This window comes from Physella acuta, unplaced genomic scaffold (assembly GCF_028476545.2).
Source record: "Physella acuta isolate Inbredline_101_S28 unplaced genomic scaffold, ASM2847654v3 ptg000186l, whole genome shotgun sequence".
Lineage (NCBI taxonomy): Eukaryota > Metazoa > Mollusca > Gastropoda > Physidae > Physella > Physella acuta.
The window spans coordinates 1,659,191-1,672,173 of NW_026731705.1; the positions used below are offsets into that span (position 1 = coordinate 1,659,191).

General features: G+C 43.8%; 1 long non-coding RNA gene across 1 annotated transcript; it reads left to right on the forward strand.

The window, feature by feature from the left end:
* The first annotated feature begins 61 nt into the window (after positions 1–61).
* Positions 62–6,357, forward strand: LOC131936708 (uncharacterized). Its single transcript, XR_009386085.1, has 4 exons — positions 62–122; positions 5,168–5,253; positions 5,424–5,595; positions 6,317–6,357. It is a non-coding gene; the product is annotated as an uncharacterized LOC131936708 (long non-coding RNA).
* The last annotated feature ends 6,626 nt before the right edge of the window (positions 6,358–12,983 follow it).

Here is a 12,983-nt window from a genome sequence, read left to right on the forward strand (position 1 = left end):
GGGCGGTCGTTGGAGGGGGTGAGGTTGATCTCGATACGTCTTGTCTCCACGTGTCAGTCCACCTTTGTCTTCCCAGAGACCGCTGACACGGATATGTACCGTTTGATTGTCACCAAGTTCAGGTAAGGTAATCATATAGTCATAAGGTAATCATATAGTCATAATGTAACCATATAGTCATAATGTAACCATATAGTCATAAGGTAATCATATAGTCATAAGGTAACCATCTAGTCATAAGGTATCCATCTAGTCATAAGGTAACCATCTAGTCATAAGGTAACCATCTAGTCATAAGGCAACCATCTAGTTTTTGACATAAGGTAACCATCTAATCGTTAGGTAACCATCTAGTCATAAGGTAACCATCTAATCGTTAGGTAACCATCTAGTCATAAGGTAACCATCTAGTCATAAGGTAACCATCTAGTCATAAGGTAACCATATAGTCATAAGGTAACCATATAGTTATAAGGTAACCATCTAGCTTTTGACATAAGGTAACCATCTAGTCATAAGGTAACCATCTAGTCATAAGGTAACCATCTAGTCATAAGGTAACCATCTAGTCATAAGGTAATCATATAGTCATAAGGTAATCATATAGTCATAAGGTAACCATATAGTCATAAGGTAACCATCTAGTCATAAGGTAATCATATAGTCATAAGGTAATCATATAGTCATAAGGTAATCATCTAGTCATAAGGTAACCATCTAGTTTTTGACATAAGGTAACCATCTAATCGTAAGGTAACCATCTAGTCATAAGGTAATCATATAGTCATAAGGTAACCATCTAGTTTTTGAGATAAGTTAACCAGCTAGTCATAAGGTAACCATCTAGTCATAAGGTAATCATATAGTCATAAGGTAACCATATAGTCATAAGGTAACCATCTAGTCATAAGGTAACCATCTAGTCATAAGGTAACCATCTAGTCATAAGGTAACCATCTAGTTTTTGACATAAGGTAACCATCTAATCGTTAGGTAACCATCTAGGCATAAGGTAATCATATAGTCATAAGGTAACCATCTAGTTTTTGACATAAGTTAACCAGCTAGTCATAAGGTAACCATCTAGTCATAAGGTAATCATATAGTCATAAGGTAATCATATAGTCATAAGGTAACCATCTAGTCATAAGGTAACCATCTAGTCATAAGGTAACCATCTAGTTTTTGACATAAGGTAACCATCTAATCGTTAGGTAACCATCTAGGCATAAGGTAATCATATAGTCATAAGGTAATCATATAGTCATAAGGTAAACATATAGTCATAAGGTAACCATCTAGTTTTTGACATAAGGTAACCAGCTAGTCATAAGGTAACCATATAGTCATAAGGTAATCATATAGTCAAAAGGTAATCATATAGTCATAAGGTAATCATATAGTCATAAGGTAATCATATAGTCATAAGGTAACCATCTAGTTTTTGACATAAGGTAACCAGCTAGTCATAAGGTAACCATCTAGTCATAAGGTAATCATATAATCATAAGGTAACCATCTAGCCATAAGGTAACCATCTAGTTTTTGACAAAAGGTTACCATCTAGTTTTTGACATAAGATAACCATCTAGTTTTTGACATATGGTAACCATTGAGTTTTTGACATAAGATAACCATCTAGTTTTTGATATAAGGTAACCATCTAGTTTTTGACATAAGGTAACCATCTAGTTTTTGACATAAGGTAATCATTGAGTTTTAACATAAGGTAACAATCTATGTTTTTTACAAAAGATAACAATCTAGTTTTTGACACAAGGTAACAATCTAGTTTTTGACACAAGGTAGCAATTTAATTTTGACATCTAGTTTTTGACATAAGGTTACCATCTACTTTTTGCCATAAGATGACCATCTAGTTTTTGACATTAACACAAATGCAAACGCAAAAAACGAAAACGCAAACACAACACTCATAACATAAACACAACTTAAATGCAAACATAAACGGATAGTGCTCACAGTCTTGCCCGGGGGGGGGGGGGGGGGCGGCGTATCCGCCTGATTCAACTGAATGAACAACTATAATACCCCAACTTATCCATAAAATAAACAAAAAGCAGTATTTAAAATATCCGTGTTTTACCCATCGTATTGCACTTTATCAATCCATGCTAATTATATTATTCCAACAATAATGCTCTATTGGACGTCCGCGGAATTTGCATTCACTTTTTTTTATTAGCATAATTTGAATTTTCTTTAAATCACCTCCCTTGGTATAATCATTAAACATTTTAAGTAATTAATTTTTTAAAACTCTACTGCCATTAATATTTTTATCCATTTTTACAAGCTTTTTTTTAACTCGCTTCCTCGTCAGTCTGTCTGTCTGTCTGCCCGAGCGAAATTGCAGGCACTTCTACCTGACAGATACGGTTCGTAGTTGGAACGTGGGTCAAGACATGAAGACAATGCAGCATGACATTCAATTTGGCTTAAATTTGTCGCCTGATTAATTTTTTATGAATTAATTTAAAAATTTGACCAAATTAGTAGGCAGTTCTGTCCAACTACTCCACAAGCGTCATCACGTTCAATAGGCATGCAATGGTCTTTAGTCATGTAACTCTATTGTAAATAAAAACATGTAAATTACAAAAAAAAAAAATGTTTACATAACAAACGTTTTAATAACACGCTTTTATGTAATAATGCAGTAAAAAGTAGAAAATAAATTATACACTACTATTTAAATTACTATAAAGAAAAGCGTGGGTCTCTTCCTAAATATTAGTAAAGCTATCCAATCTATCTATCTATCAATCTATCTTCTATTATACTACTAAAACTTTGTTTACATGTTTGAATATTTATTTGTCTGATTGGATACTGGAGAGAACTGTACTATGTGTAGAGCTGTAAAATAATATGTAGGTAGAAAACAATTTTTGTTTTCAGACACACTGTTAATCACAAATTTATTTAAAGACGTTAATTTATAGATTTATTCATTGGTATATTAACCACATTAGTTATAAAAGTTTAAAAGAATGGCTTTACTTTGACTGAATAGTGACGTCACATGATTTGTTTACTTTTTAGTACAATAAATGCCGGATTTCGTTGCCCATTCAGATTTTTTACGCGTTATAAAGCTAATTTTCTGTCGGCTATAACTTTAACAATACGTCCGTTTGCTATTTTAAATACGTTTCAACACTATTATCAATGTTTTAACAGTTCTTTTTATTTTATTATACAATACATTTCTCTAGATCTACAGATCAGTTGACGAAGGAAGGAAAAGTTAGTTATGAATCTAGATCTAGATTTAGGTCACTAGACTTAATGTAAATTCTACATCTAGAATCTATTTCAGGCCTTAATTATTTTATATAAATCTTTATTTAGCTTCAATGATCATCTAATTCGAGAATGCATGGGATTTATCTATCTAGGTTCTAGATCTAGATATAGTAGGACTACTCGCTAACTTGGAGGCGTGGTCGGCTGCTAACAACAACACATTTTCAGTAATTTCCGTTGACCGGAAGTAGTAATTTTAGCTATTTCTGATTTCTCAAAAAACGCTTGTAAATTTAAATAGTATTAATAATATTCCGCACTATTATGCACATTTTGTTTTGGCGTTCGCTTGGTGCGCAATTCTTTTTTCTATGAGATTCTATTCTATTTTTAAAAAAGTTTAAGTATTTAAAATGGATTAAAAATCATAACTATATCCCGAGTTCCCATCCCCTATTGTTTTATATAAGAATATTCGAGAAAGTTTAGGGGAGATCACTCCCGGTTTATTTATAATGCAAAAGTGTGACGTCACACCATCTGACCCCCCCCCCCCCCCCTCATCACATACCGTCACAAAATTACAGACCCCCCACCTGCCCCCTACAAGTGTGACGTCATTTATGGACGACCCCTTTATTGTAATTTAAACAGTAGAGTATAATTTATTTTCTACTTTTTAGTGCATTATTACATAAAAGCGTGTTATTAAAATGCTCTTTTATGAAGTTGTTTTTCTCTAAATCTAAGCGATAATATTATTTGACATTGCTCATTTTAATATGTTTTAGCAATGTGCGTTTATTTAATATTTTCTTCACGTTATGCGAAAAAATGAAAACTTTGGCTACTATACAATACATTGAAGTTGTATATAAACAAATCTTTCTATTAAACGTATAATAAGACAATGTGATGCTATTTAAGAGTACTGCAGAGATATTTATTATTTATTTATTTTTTTACATTTAGAATTTTTACATTTTCTCACGAGAGAAAAAAAATGCAGAGATAAGTTGTTTACTTTTATGGTTCGAAAATCCTTAGCGGTGGTGGAATAACTGAGTGAATTGACGGACACACCACCACCACCACCACCACCACCACCACCACCACCAGCAGCCTTATATTATAGATACGATATCGTCTAGTAAGAGATCACTCAATTTATGTTCTAACTTACACGATTTGTATTTTTTTTAAAACTTCGTTGTTTAATTAACTATATACACATATACTATATATGTGAGAAACTCAATTTCGTTCTCTTAAATTGAATCGACGAAGAGACCACTTATTTTGAGGTCAAAGAAAAAAATAAGTCTGTTCTCTGTGTATGTGTGTTTGTTTTGAGTTCAAAGATTGCGTCATATACTTTTACAGGTATAATAACTCAAACATTACTGTTTTAGGAAATGTGATTTTTTAATTGAGATGACCATAGAGCGTATATTTATTCCCATGACTTTAGTATGGCATCCGTATGACACATGGATGACATCTATATGACATCTGTATGACATGAATGTAACATATTTATATGACATCTGCATGATATATATATATATATATATATATATATATATATATATATATATATATATATATATATATATATATATATATATATATATATATATATATATACATCTTTATGAATGTTGTATAATATCTATATGAAAAATGTAGGACATCTATATAACATCTATATGACATCTGTATGACATGCATTTGTCATCTTTATTACACATATATGACATGTGTAATAAGTGTATGACGTATTTATGACATGTGTATGACATCTGTATGACATGTGTATGACAACTGTATAACGTATGTATAACACCTGCATGCCATGTATATGACATGTGTATGACATGTGTATGACATCCTGCAGGTTCTCCATGGGGTGATGACACCTGCACGGTCCTTCTTTCTAGCCCTCGCCCTCGTGACGTCATTATGGTGCACGGCGTCCTACAGGTAGGTTTATTACACACACCACACACACACGTCACACACAACATACGTCACACGACACACACCACACATCACACGTCACACACCACACATCATACCACACATCCCACACACCACACACACATACACCTTGTCATGGATCTCTTGAATTGTTGACCTTCTGATTTTACCAGACTAACTGGAGATGTGGACAGGTCAAGGGCGTACAGGTCAAGGTCAGACACATACAAGGACAGACAAGCAGACACACTATCAACATGGTCACGTGACGCAGACCTCCAGCTAACAAATGACGTCACTAACGCCAGTATTGTGACGTCACCACCAGTTACACCTGGACGTAAAGTACGTTTTTTTAGTTAGTGTGGTGTCATATGGTGTCATGTGGTGTCTTATGGTGTCATATGGTGTCATGTTGTGTCTTATGGTGTCATATGGTGTCATGTGGTGTCTTATGGTGTCATATGGTGTCATGTGGTGTCATATGGTGTCATACGGTGTCATGTGGTGTCATATGGTGTCCTATGGTGTCATGTGGTGTCTTATGGTGTCATATGGTGTCATGTGGTGTCATGTGGTCTCATATGGTGTCATATGGTGTCATGTGGTGTCATGTGGTGTCATGTGGTGTCTTATGGTGTCATATGGTGTCATGTTGTGTCATGTGGTCTCATATGGTGTCATATGGTGTCATGTGGTGTCATGTGGTGTCATATGTGTCAGGTGGTGTCAGGTGGTGTCACCCATGTGGCAGGTCCTTTTCTTTTCTGTCTTCTAATTTTGTGTAATAAAAATTTTTAACATCTAATCAAAACTACTTTCAAAGTAAACTGTTAAACTTACATTGTTAAACTAACATTGTTAAACTTGCATTGTTAAACTTACATTGTTAAATTTACATTGTTAAACTTACATTGTTAAACTTACATACTTTAAATTACACTTTTTAACATACATTGTTAAACTTACATACTTTAACTTACATTTTTTAACATACATTGTTAAGCTTACATTGTGTCTAATCAATGTGTCTCATCAAAGTGTCTTCAACTTATTTTCCCCAAAGATTCGAGACACAATTTTACATCACGCCCGACACAGACGCCAAAGTAAGTGTGGAGTTAATCATAATCACTAGATCTATACATTAATCCTAACCTAACAACACTGACACATGCCACTGACATATGACACTGACATATGACACTGACATATGACACGATTTTAACGCTAATCTCTACTTTACCAAAGTTTGTGTTAAGCATATGGGTTCAGTGTTATCGGTGACTTATTGAATAGTGACACACTGGTGACACACTCAATAGTGACACACTCAATGGTGACACACTCAATGGTGACACATTCAATGGTGACACACTCAATGGTGACACACTCAATGGTGACACACTCAATGGTGACACACTCAATGGTGACACACTCAATGGTGACACACACAATGGTGACACTCTCATTGGTGACCCGTGGTTGCACGCGTCCATGTAATCAATGCACTGTTTGTCTAAATTTGGAATGAAGGATTGTCCCCCCTGACGTGTTTGATTGAACGGTTCTCTCCCCTGTTGTGGGCGTGTAGTGATGACGTAGTGATGACGTTTTAAGCCAAATTTCCATGTCATGTGTCTCTGATGACAGGTGGCGTGTCCAGCACATTACATGACAGTGTGTGACATTTAACATGGCATTGTGTGACATTTAACACGACATTGTGTTACAGAGAACAGCATACAACCAAACACCGTGCACCATACAAGCTTTAAGATTGAACAAGATAACACTTGATCTAATCCTAATCCTAATCCACGACTTCTAATCCCAGCCCATCAGCCGAGCAAGCCCACCCCCAGCCCTCTACAGACCCGCTACTTCAAGCAGCAGATTGACCTTTTGCCCCCAGCTGTGCGGGAGAGGTTAAAGGTCACGTACGGCAGGACCGGCTTCACGGCTGAGTTTCAGGAGCTGCTGGTGACCGAGCTGGTCAGGTCAAAGACCGGCACGGCAGAAAGACCGGCACGACAGTCTGACAATGCCGGCAATTTCCGGTTTCCTAGTTCACAGAGAAGCTCCAGGAGAGGAAATGACGTCATATCGGGAGTTGGAGGTGACGTCACAAACTACCAGGTGCGAGGAGTGACGCAGGTCAGACACGTATCACGTGACGATTACGTCATGCCGCGTCTCGGCCCTCATGGTTGGTCGGGTCACATGGGTCAGGTCAATGACCCCGTTGATAGAGCCAGCGGCCCACATCACTACTCCGTGGATCAGCACAACCACAACGACCCACACACCAACCCTGACCCACGTCTCGACCTTGACCCACACCTCGACCTTGACCCACACCTCGACCTTGACCCCCTACATCGACCTAGTGCCAGAAGCAATGTTGAGCGCCCCAGCAAGGCCAACTATAAAACACACAGTGACGTCATCGGCAGGCCACAGGAGCACAGGCCACAGGAGCACAGACCACAGGAGCACATGCCACAGGAGCACAGGCCACAGGAGCACAGGCCACAGGAGCACAGGCCACAGGAGCACAGGCCACAGGAGCACAGACCACAGGAGCACAGGCCACAGGAGCACAGGCCACAGGAGCACAGGCCACAGGAGCACAGGCCACAGGAGCACAGGCCACAGGAGCACAGAGCACAGGAGCACAGGCCACAGGAGCACAGGCCACAGGAGCACAGGCCACAGGAGCACAGGCCACAGGAGCACAGGCCACAGGAGCACAGGCCACAGGAGCACAGGCCACAGGAGCACAGGCCACAGGAGCACAGGCCACAGGAGCACAGGCCACAAAGTTACCGGCCCACAGACGATGCACCACACAGACCACAAAGCTACCGGTTTTCTACCCCCAAAGGTCACATGACCGGAAGAAATATTCCTCACCATGACTGGCTAGACGGAACAGGAACACTTTCGGCCAATCAAAACACAGTCAGAGAGCCGGTAACCGGGAGTTTCCGGCAAGGCGTCCAGCCTGGCAGAGATAGGCTGGCTAACAGCAAAGGTCCACAATTTCCCCGCGCTTTACCATCGCTGGAACAACAGCCGTCACCATGGCAACGTGCACAGCTGCAAGCAACAGCCAGCAGCTTCCAACAAAGACAGCCACAACAGCCGTCACCATGGCAACAGCCGACCATTGGTAGATCAGGGTTCGATCACCAATACAGTCAGGTGGGTTCAGGGGTCAGACCCGGCCACACCAACACCTACCCATGGATGGGGTCAAGGTCACAGGTTGCAGCAGACGCTCCAGTGCAACAAATAATAAACACCCCCGCACACAACACCCCCGCACACAACACCCCCGTACACAAAACAGCCGTACACAACACCAACACCCCCGTACACAAAACACCCGTACACAACACCCCCGCACACATTACACCCGTACACAACACCAACACCCCCGTACACAACACCCCCGTACACAACACCAACACCCCCGTAAACAACAACCCCGTACACAACACCCCCGTACACAACACCCCCGTACAGAGCGCCCCAACACAAAAATCACATACAACAATCAACTTTATGAACACCACAATCATTGTACCCGACGATATAGCGGACCACCCAATCAAGATGGCGGCCTTTATGCAGGTGATTAGAAGGTCACTGACCGCAAGACGAGGGGACACAACTCGTCTGTCTGAGGCAAGGGGGACAACTCCACCACACACCAGCACAACATCCACGACCAGAACACCATCATCATCACCAACCACACCGAAAACACCACCAACCACACGGCCGCCACGACCACCAACCACACGGACGCCACCACCACCAACCACACGGCCGCCACTACCACCAACCACACAACTCTACAACACATCCGCTCCCCTGGAACCGTCCCTGTACATGAGCTGGTCCCTGCCCCAGTCACAGATCGCCCGACTCACCGGCCTTGACCTACATAGTATTCTGGCGGCCATCAATATCAGCAGGAGCCAGCAGACGTCGCCCGGCAGCAAGGTGGAGGAGTTCCGGAGTTTTCTGATCGAGACGCTCCTCTCTGACCCCCGGAGCTACACCCTGCTGCCCGACCCCCTGCTGCCCGACCCCCAGGTGGCCGAGCTGTACGAGCGGCTGGACCACGGCCCGACCGTGCTGGTCCGTGACCTGCTGGGTGGCTTCGTCGGCACTCACGGGCAGCGGGTCAAACGGAAGGTCAAGGTCGGGGGACATATGACGTCACATAACCCCCCACAACCGAAGACCGAGATGAAAAGTCTGGAAGTCGTCAAACATGTAGCTGTGGTACAGCAGCTCAGGGAGCTCAGGGAGCTCAAGTTTCTCGTCTGCCAGAGTCTGCCCGACCCCCGGGCCAAAAGCCGGTGTCAGATCAACTCACGCGAACACCACATCAAGCGCTCACACCTCGCGTGCAAGAAGCTGCAGCCACATCGACACAAACTGGCTTGTAGGACCACAATACGGAAAAAACTGGCCACACGTCATTGTGACGACAGCAACTGTTTAGAACCACAGTCACCACAGCACAACATTGAGAAAGGTCAACAGTCACCACAGCACGACCTTGAGAAAGGTCAACAGTCACCACAGCATGACCTTGAGAAAGGTCAACAGTCACCACAGCACGACCTTGAGAAAGGTCAAGATTACCCTCGTGTTTGGAACTTAGCCAAAAATTTGAAAAATTCCGAGCAAGTTATCAGGCAGTTGGGAGAGCCCGGGGTCAAGAGACGGGTCAAGGGACGGGTCAAGCGAGGGGTCAAGGGACGGGTCAGAAAGCGCCATGTTGGCCAGGAAACGATGCAGGCCGTGCTCAAGTTTGTCTGGATGTTGCCCCGTGGGTCGTTCCCCACAGTGGCCGGCCAGACGGTCGATTACATCATGGCCAAGTTCAAAAAACGTTCTAAATCACCTGACGCAAGAGGTACAACTCACGTGACCTCAACACCCGTGCGAGATGTGACGTCACCTGCCATCGACAGCCATACAGCCAGCTTCATGACGTCACAGCAGCCATTGGTGACGTCACACGACACACCCCCGCAGCCCCTTCCCGCTTATCACAGTCCTGTGACGTCACTAGAGTCGCGTCAGACTGACCAGTACTTGCACGTGCTGGGTCCCCAGTACCAGACCATCCCGGCCAGCGTCCTGCGGTCACTCGTGTCCAGCCTGCTACAGCACCTGCCACACGTGACGTCACAGCTGACGTCAGAGGTCAGCTCGGGGCAGACGTCACAAATAAATTCTGAACAAGGAACAACGCAAAGGTCAAAGGTCACGGAGGTCAGCACACAAGTGAAATACGTTTCAAAGGTCACGTTGACACCGACAACACACCCACCCACCACGTTTGCCCCTCACACAACACCCTCCCACAGCCTCACCTCGCTGTATTCCAGCAAGTACTTGACCTTGAACTACCACTTTAAAGGTCATCCCATCACGACAACTACGTCATCAGCCGAGCTGCCTCACGTGCTATTTAACAGCACGAGCGCCAGAGCACGTGACGTGGCGCAGTTCTGGTCCTACATCGTCACCTCGTTAAACTCGGGCGGCACGGGGGGCGGCACCACCCCGCTCCCTGGGGGCAGCACCACCCCGCTCCCCGGGGGCGGCACCACCCCGCTCCCTCCACAGATCACAAGTCCAAGCGCAGCCCAAGTTACCCTAGCGCCCCCACCCCACCAAGCCCCAATTACATTAACGCCCCCTCTCCACCAAACCCCAATTACATTAACGCCCCCACTCCACCAAGCCCCAATTACATTAACGCCCCCACCCTACCAAGCCCCAATTACATTAACGCCCCCACCCTACCAAGCCCCAATTACATTAACGCCCCCTCTCCACCAAGCCCCAATTACATTAACGCCCCCACTCCACCAAGCCCCAATTACATTAACGCCCCCACCCTACCAAGCCCCAATTACATTAACGCCCCCTCTCCACCAAGCCCCAATTACATTAACGCCCCCACTCCACCAAGCCCCAATTACATTAACGCCCCCACTCCACCAAGCCCCAATTACATTAACGCCCCCACCCTACCAAGCCCCAATTACATTAACGCCCCCTCTCCACCAAGCCCCAATTACATTAACGCCCCCACTCCACCAAGCCCCAATTACATTAACGCCCCCACCCTACCAAGCCCCAATTACATTAACGCCCCCACTCCACCAAGCCCCAATTACATTAACGCCCCCACCCCACCAAGCCCCAATTACCTTAACACTCCCGCCCCACCCGCCCCCAGCTACCCTAGCGCCCCCTACTGTTGTGGACGCCTCCTACTTAAGCAAGAGACAAGCCTCGCCAAGCCTGTCTAGCACAGTCAGCCCACAGATGATGGGCTTGCTACAGAATGCTCTAGCCAACCTTTTGACGGCTCACTCAGCACAAAACCTTGCCCAGCATCACGGCAACGCTCACCGGCAAGTAGAGGGCGCCGGACCAGGCCTCCAACACCCCGCCACCCCCGGGCACGAAACCCGAGCTAGCAATCTCATACACCCTGACCCTACAGATCGCCATAACCTCATGCTGAATTCAGGTCAAGGTCGAGATTCAGGTCAAGGTCACGCTAAAGTTGAAAGTTCACCTAACCAGGTCAACAGTTTGTTTGACCCTCAGGACGGTCAAGGCTGGCAGTCTGTGTCAAGGTCAGTGTGTCACAATGACCTTCAGCTGACCTGCGGCCCTACACGACCTTCATCGAGGCTGGTGACCTTCTGTTATCACAGATGTGACCTTGACAGTGGCACGTGCAGCTCTGCTCTGTGTACCTGCACGTGCAATGACCCCCACTCCGGCCTTGACCTACTGACCCCCAGGGCTGGCCACACCCTACAGTCTGACGGTCTAGTCATCTCTAGTATCGACACCCATCCACTGACCACACCACCCACACATACCACACCACCCACACCACCCACACAGACCCCCACTTCCGGGATGAGCGAAGAAAAACTGCGCAGGTTCCTCAACATTGTGGAGAAAATCAAAACCAAAAAAGGGGAACCAACCGAGGAGACAGAAGCGGACAAATAAAAACTGACTGACTTCCCCTGCTAGATCTCCCAGTCGAGTGGCAGTGTGGTCCATAACCTTGGGGTCAGTGACCTTCAGTCAGTGACCTTCAGTCGGTGACCTTCAATCAGGTGGAGAGCACACACTAGTCATTATTAAATGAATTGTTTCGTAAATAAACATGAGTTACTCCATGTTCGCCTTCCTGTGTTAAATCAGCTAGAATTTGATTGGCTCCCGTAGTCAGACCATAAATCTGTTTTTAAAACCAAATCTTTGCTTTTTACTGTCTCGTAAACGAAGTATAGAGGAAATATTACAATTGTACAAAAAATCTCGAAGTTTTACACCACCCTGAGTAGGAAAAACTCTTGGATTTTGTCTGTATGTGTGTCTGTATGTGTGTGTGTCTGTCTTTCTGTGAACACGATAACTTGAGTACCGTTACAGCTACGTTGAAGAAATTTCATATATAAGTATTATATCAAATTTGTGTTCTGGATCAACTTTTCAGCGATTTCCGGTAACCGGAAGTGGGGCGTATTCTATTCTCGGTTTTTCAAAAGCCTAAGAGTTAAGCACTGTTTTAGTTAGAAAGAAGATGTCACATATTAGTAAAAGATCTACTTCTCTGTTTTCTGACAAAGTAATTTTCAGTCACCGGAAGTAGTACTTTACCCTTT